The sequence below is a fragment of the Brachyhypopomus gauderio genome, chromosome 1 (genome assembly GCF_052324685.1).
Source record: "Brachyhypopomus gauderio isolate BG-103 chromosome 1, BGAUD_0.2, whole genome shotgun sequence".
Taxonomy (NCBI): Eukaryota; Metazoa; Chordata; class Actinopteri; order Gymnotiformes; family Hypopomidae; genus Brachyhypopomus; species Brachyhypopomus gauderio.
In genome coordinates this window covers 40,313,071-40,320,343 of record NC_135211.1, presented here as the reverse complement: position 1 = coordinate 40,320,343, position 7,273 = coordinate 40,313,071, and positions in this window count along the sequence as shown.

The following is a 7,273-nucleotide window of genomic DNA, read 5'->3' as shown; positions in this document are numbered from 1 at the left end:
TTTTATTTCAAAATCTCTGAATAATTAGGAACATTCAGGTTTTTGGTTAATTAATGATATCTTGACTAAATAGGGAGGAAATGCATAAGGCTGGGTCGTTTCTGGAATAATCGATCATTACATTTTACTCTATGAAGGATACATGACACATTTGCACTGCCACAAATGCTACTTAGAATAAGTACTTAAATTTAAATCCATTTGTTGTTCAATTGAAATTGATCTTACTATAAAAAAAATTTTAAACACCCAATTTTCTTGCTGCCTATTAAGATACACTTTTGTATAGTGTAAACTTTTGCAGACATGTACAATGCAATAACAGTGCAAATATTAGTCTTGATTTATTTAGAAGTGAGTGCACCTCGACGAGTCAAGCTTCATGAGGGGGACGTGCCCATTGTGGACTTCTCACTTGCAGATGGGTACAAGAGAATCCAAGTATCCCTTTGGAGGGAGACTGCCCTGAACGCCATCCATGTAGGCCAGCAGATAACCATCACCCAACTCTGCTGGACAACTGATAGAACTGTGGGCTTTAAATGGAATTCTACATCCTACACAACCATAAATGTGAAAAGGTTATGCAATTATTGTTTTCAAACATTTAAAATATATTTTACATGACAGTTTCAGTAAATACACTCAAGTATTATGTGACAATATATATAAAAAATGGAATAATGCCTTATAGAAACCAGCAAACTAAGTGAAAGTTGGGGATTGTATACACTGCAGTTTCTTTTAAAGGACAGCACAAAATGTGGTGTAATCATGTTTTATACACAAATTGTTTAATTTCATAAATTATGGATACTTCGATACATTGTGGATACATTCTTCCTTGCTGCAGAAGCTGCGTCAAAAGTGCACAAAACTGGTTCGTTATAAAGGCCAGTAAAGTTCTAAAAAGAATGATTTTGTTTTTTAGTTGGATTTCAAAGTTGTGTTGTTATTGTCAGGAAATCTGAACTGCAAAGTAAATATTTTATTAAAGTTGACGAAATTCTGTACCCAATGAGAAGTGGCTGCAATAAATGATTTTGAAAATTGTATATTTTGTCATGTCAATTTATCTAATTATGTATTTGTGGGAAACTGAATTGTGTAAGCTCTGTTCTGCTACTTGAAGGTAAAAAAAAAAAGAAATTGTCATAAATTTCAGAATCAAACTCATTTTCTCTATCATAATTTCATAATTAATTTCACCCACATTTAGCCATGTAGTGCACAAAGTTGCTCCTCCACACTGATGCCATCTCATATTATACTTGAACATATATAAGAGGTATTGCACTTAAAGAATTTATGAAAGCTACAGCTGTAACGGGAGAGTTGACAAATAAAGTGATAAACTCATAAATTTGACTTTCAATATCAGAATTGTGACTGTTATCATAATTAAAACTTATCAAAGTTATTTATTTACAACTTTTTACCATAATTATTAGAGATGCATGAATACCGATACTGGTATCGGGTATTTGCCCGATACCATGTTCATTTACCCGTACTCGTAATCGCAAACGAGGCTCCGATACAAACATCCGATACCTTGTTTCCAGTGGACGTAAACCATGTTATGCTAATGAGCAGACAACTCAACATGTCCTGTCCCGGGTTTTTTAAGTGAGGAAATGTCCTGGTTTTTAAATTACCTTCATTGGACCATTAAATTTTAAATGTACAGGCACTAGGGCATTGCGCTGCGTGCATCGCGACCAGCGCAAGGGTCCGCGCGATGAAAATGATATAATCGTGCGGTGGCTCCGCGGTGGTCTGTTAAATTTATCTTTTAAATAACTTCAAAGTAAACGGTCCATAACAGAAAAAACTCATTGCTACTAATAAAAGTGTAAAACATTTAAAATCATGCAGTGCAATACTAAAAACCAGTTCAAACTCTGAGTGTACACACTAGTAATATATGATGATTAAGTTGAACCAAAGTTTGCCATAAATTGATTCAGTTGGCGTCAAGTTGTAGCTACACGTATTGGCTGACAGTCTCCTCAGTTAGTGCCTTTGTGGAACACATTGAAGTTACACAGACCTAATAATTAGGAACAAACAAAAATACATATTATTGATAATAAATAATATTTATATTTATATATTATGTTTATTTATAATAAATTATTTTAGTTATCAGTCATTGATCCTCAGCACGAGGAGTTCACTGCTAACAGAACACGGCATCAACCAACACTGCAGCAAACGCTAGCTAGACAAGAGAAAATGTAAAAATACTGAAAAATTAGTTTTGTGTTGACATGGTGATTACTGATTGTGTAGGTAAAAATGTTCATGTTCAAATAAATTATAGGCCATGCACTGTTTTATGTTGGTTTTGTATTGATTTCATTGCACTATTTTACATTAATAACTATCACATAATGCTCCTGACTGCTTAATTCTATGTAAGTATTGGTATCGGTATCGGCAAGTACAAAAATACACATACTTGTACTCGTACTCGGTTGGAAAAAAATGGTATTAATGCATCCCTAATAATTATGATTGAATATCAAAAACATGACATACCTGTGTTATTTAGTTTTAGCCAGGTGAAAGAACAGGGCTTTATGCAGGGCTATTTTTTTTTATTTTACCTAAATTGAAAAATTCCCAGACTTACTATAAATTTATCTATTGGGAGAATACAAAGTTTTACATATCACAACATCGGCAATATTCTCACCTTTAATTTAAGCCATATTTTACAAAAATCGGATAAGAAATAAGGACGCTAGGACTGTTTTTGTGACAGATGGATCCACATCCCACATAGGAACTACACTGCTTTGCTGACATGACTCAATGCATAGTAATGGCTCTGAGGGCGGCACAGCGCTAGCTATAGCGGCAACAGGCTATGTCCAATCCAGTCATATTGTTATTTGGGGGTGTGTGCGAACGCGCACAAACCACTTGGGGTTTTGTTGTAGGAACCCAAATGCCAACCACAAACAACAAAAAACAATGAACTGAACCCTCCGCCAGAAAGGAATGCGGGAAAAGCGAAAAAAGAAAAACACCCTTGAACAAATATACTCAAAGGGAGAAAAACTGAGGAGAACCGAGGAAAACGCGGAGAGGACTCGACGCGAGGTAAGTACACAATAAGAAAATAAGATCCACCAGCAAAAACGCGGAATGGAGATGACGCAATGCGAATAACCAGAAAGGAAAAATAAATAAACAACCCTCAACTGAGGAACGCGGACTGAGATCAACACGAATAAGGATATCAACAGAACAGGAGAGATGGAAATAACAAATCAAACAACGCGGAATGAGATCAATGCGAATACGAGAGAGAGAAGGCAAGGGAAACAGAAACTGCCAGGGAAGGACTGACCATAAAGAAAAAAACAAAACCCTTCCTAACTAAAACAAAAAACTGGATAGGAAGAATATAGCGGGGGGAAAACTTGAGAATGGTCCAAAGGACGCAGGAGAGCAAACTCGAAATGACAGGGGATAGCGAAGAGAAAACACTGTAGAGAAGGAAGATAGAGTAACGCAATGAAAAACCACTCAGCGAAGATGAGTCGCAGTCGACTTCCTTAAGAGGGATGAAATCCGGTTGCGGATCATTTTCGCTGATTGCGAGATGTGAAATGTGAACGCCCTCTGGTAGTCATAGCGTGAGTCGTGGAGGGACCTGCCCTGACAGAGGACCGCGAGCGCCCTCTAGTGGTCATGGGCGGGGCAGTGCTGGGGCCTGCCCTGACAAATATAGATCAATGGATAGAACAACTAAAAATGCTACATCACTTCAGCTGTACACTGTAATCAATTTCTATAGTTTTCACAGCATTATTAATGTAAATGATCAAATTCTTACTGTATAACCTGTTTACAGCATGTTACTGTAGTTTTCACAGCATTATTACTGTAAATGATCAAATTCTTACTGTAGAACCTGTTTACAGCATGTTACTGTAAATCTGCAAAGCATCATGGTCAAAATTCAGTGGCAGGTGAATTCTACAGTAAATATAATTTTGCTGTGAATCATAATACAGTAATTTTGAGCAGGATTTATTCAGCAATTTAAACAAAAATCCACTTTTGCTAATGGTAGGCAACATCCACACAGATAATGTCTGTATATCCTTCATAGTCGATACATGCTGTGTAGTTAGCTGTATAACTATATATACGGGTTAATATAAACCCGCGTTAATTTTCATCGCGGGTGTTTTTCATCGCGGGTGTTTTCACTGTGTTTAAGGTCCTGTAATGGTCACAACATTTTTTTAAATAAAGTTTTTTTTTACCCAAACTGCACCACAAAGAAGAGAAGACAAAAGATGGCTACAAGGTAAGGTTGTTTGACATGTTTTGATCATGATATTGCTTAAGTTTCTCCTTGCATATGACTATTTCCACCTCATAGGTGAGCATTACCGTAATGTGTAATATCTTAGGTTCCTAAAAAGTTATTTATTAGATACTTTCCTGTATAAAAGATATTAGGTAGTTCATACTGTAGGTAAAAAAACTTTAGCTGAGTCATCATGGCATGCTACCATTTTAAGCTAGTTTATGTGGATGTCCTTCATTACCGTAATGCGTAGCTTTCATTACCGTGTAATGCGAGGCCTGTTGCGGTAATGAAAAATAAGATTAGTGATGAACAGTCTTTTAAAAATAACTAGATAAATGCAGTGTATATAAACATTATCATAATGTATATATAATGTATTATAAACATTAACATAATATGAAGGGCCAAAAGTAGTGAACAGAAGAGGACGGCATCAAGAGCTAGGGTAGAATAGCATAGGCAGAAGACATACAACAACCCAGACCTTCTAGAGGAGTATAAAAGAAAGGAAAGAGAAAGGTAGTCCTCACTCACTCACACACAGCGCATGGTAAATGGTGTAGTATGCTGAAGACTTTGCTGTCTCAAAAGCATTTCAATTGTAGTTAAATCATCTCATTTCAACAGGTATCAGAAGCGCAAGGAAAAGGGGTTGTTAAAGGCAGCTGCAGAAACAACGAAAGAAATGGAGGGAAAATTCAAACAGGTATAACAAAAGGAAACAAACAGTCCAACACATATTAAATGAAACCCCTCCCTCAGATGTGAATGTGAATGAAAACACCAACCCTCAGCCTCAACTACAACCATGTAAAAAGATCCTACAACCAATGAACATAAACTATAATCAGCCTTCTGCAACATCAACTCCAAAGCGGAAACAAAGGAACAAACTAAGAGACAAACTAAAGAAGACACAAAAGATAATCAGTGAAAAAAATGAAGAACTAGAAAAAATTAAAACGAATGGAGCAACACAGATACACAGTGCTGCTTACAAGTCGAGCCAAAAAAAGGAAAGAGAACCATAAAAAGCAGTGTGAGAGAAGCAAAAGAAAAAAGATAGGTGACAACGTCAGACTCTTCCTAAACCGAGATGGTGTCCACAATAATAAACGGTAAAGCTGGGGAGGTCAGAAAGAGTGGACAAATTTACACGAAGAGGTTCCTCTCAGACACTATGGAAAATCTCCACAAGAGGTTCCTCAAAGAGAACCCAGGCCTGAATGTGTCCCGCTCCCAGTTTTTTAAGCTGAAGCCCTTCTGGATAACTAGACCAAAGGACACAGATAGAGAAACATGTGCCTGTAAAATTCACAAGATTTTTTTAAGTAAAGTAAAAAAATGCACCATATTGGAATAATAAATACATTATCTGTTACTGATGTAGTGGCTTCATCCGTCTGTGATTTAGAAAACATTGATTGCACGTATGGTAGATGTGAGGCCTGCAAGGATCTTACATTCTTTGTCAACATGGATCCCACAACAAAAAACAACATTATATCTTGGAGTGAATGGATGACGAGGTCAAAACCAATAACAAAAAAAAACTGCAGGACGGCACTACAACTGTGTTAGACTTGAAAACCACAACCCTGGAGAAGAAAGTTGCTAACATTGAAAAACTGGTAGAGCTAACCAAGACTGACCTGCCTCGTGTCTGTATTCATATATACAACATTTGGTACCAATTCACCTATATTAAGCAACTGAAAGAATCTTTGACTCAGCATGACGTAGTCCATGTTGATTACAGTGAAAATTACACTTGCAAATGGAGTAAAGAAATTAAAGACACTCACTTTGGTGGATGCCACCAGCAAGTCACACTCCATACAGGGGTCATGTACTACATTGACGGACAGGCCGAGTCATTTGCTACTGTGTCTGGCAGTCTACAGCATGATGCCATTGCTACACATTTGCAGCCAGTTTTGGAGTACATAACATCAAACCACCCCCTGGCAAAAAATATCAACTTCTTGTCTGATGGACCTACATCTCAATATCAAAATAAGGTAGCATTCTACCTTGCATCCACAGTGCCTTTTATGAAAGGCTTTAAGACTGTGACGTGGAACTTCACAGAAGCCTCTCACGGGAAGGGGGCTCCTGACGGAGTAGGTGCTCTTAAAAACCTTGCGGATCGTGTGGTGGCCTATGGCACAGACATCCCAAATTCTTCTGCTTTATTGGAGAATCTGTCAAAGCACTCGTCTGTTAGGCTTTTTGAGGTGACAGAGGAAAACATTGCTACATGTGCGGAACTGGTTCCTCCATCTCTGAAATCAGTCCCAGGGACTATGAAAATACACCAGGTGAGCTCACTGTACCTGCATGTGCACCTAAACAAATTCATACACACTCTTATTCTGCTTGGCTTTTTTTTTTACTTGATGCATTTCATTTTTTTTCCCTCAATATTTTTTTGTTTGCCCATCTTTTTAATGTTTTTGCAAATCAAACTAAACATAAAAAAATTCTCCACAGGTTGTTGCTACTGAACCAGGAAGAATTATAGTTCGAGAGGTCTCATGCTTCTGTAGTCACTCTTGTGACTGCTTCTCCCCAAAGGAGTTTGTTTTCACCCCAAGGGAGTCTGAAGAGATCAAAGTAGGAAGATGGGTCCTTGTGGACTACGACGGAGACCTCTATCCTGGCACTGTAACACAGGTAGGTTTAAGACTGAGTTGAATGCAGAGAATGAGAAGTCAAACATAAATATTGTATTCAGATAATGGCCTGTACTGTGGAGGTAATGATAATGTAATAATAATCAAATTATTAAAAATAATAATTTTGTGTTCAAAAGGTTGTTACACTTGTTTAACTTTTTTGATATTTTAATGATCTTTTTTATTCATTGTTCCAGATTGACAGTGGTCAGTACGAGGTTGATACAATGAGCTGTGCTGGTGACAATCGTTTCTACAT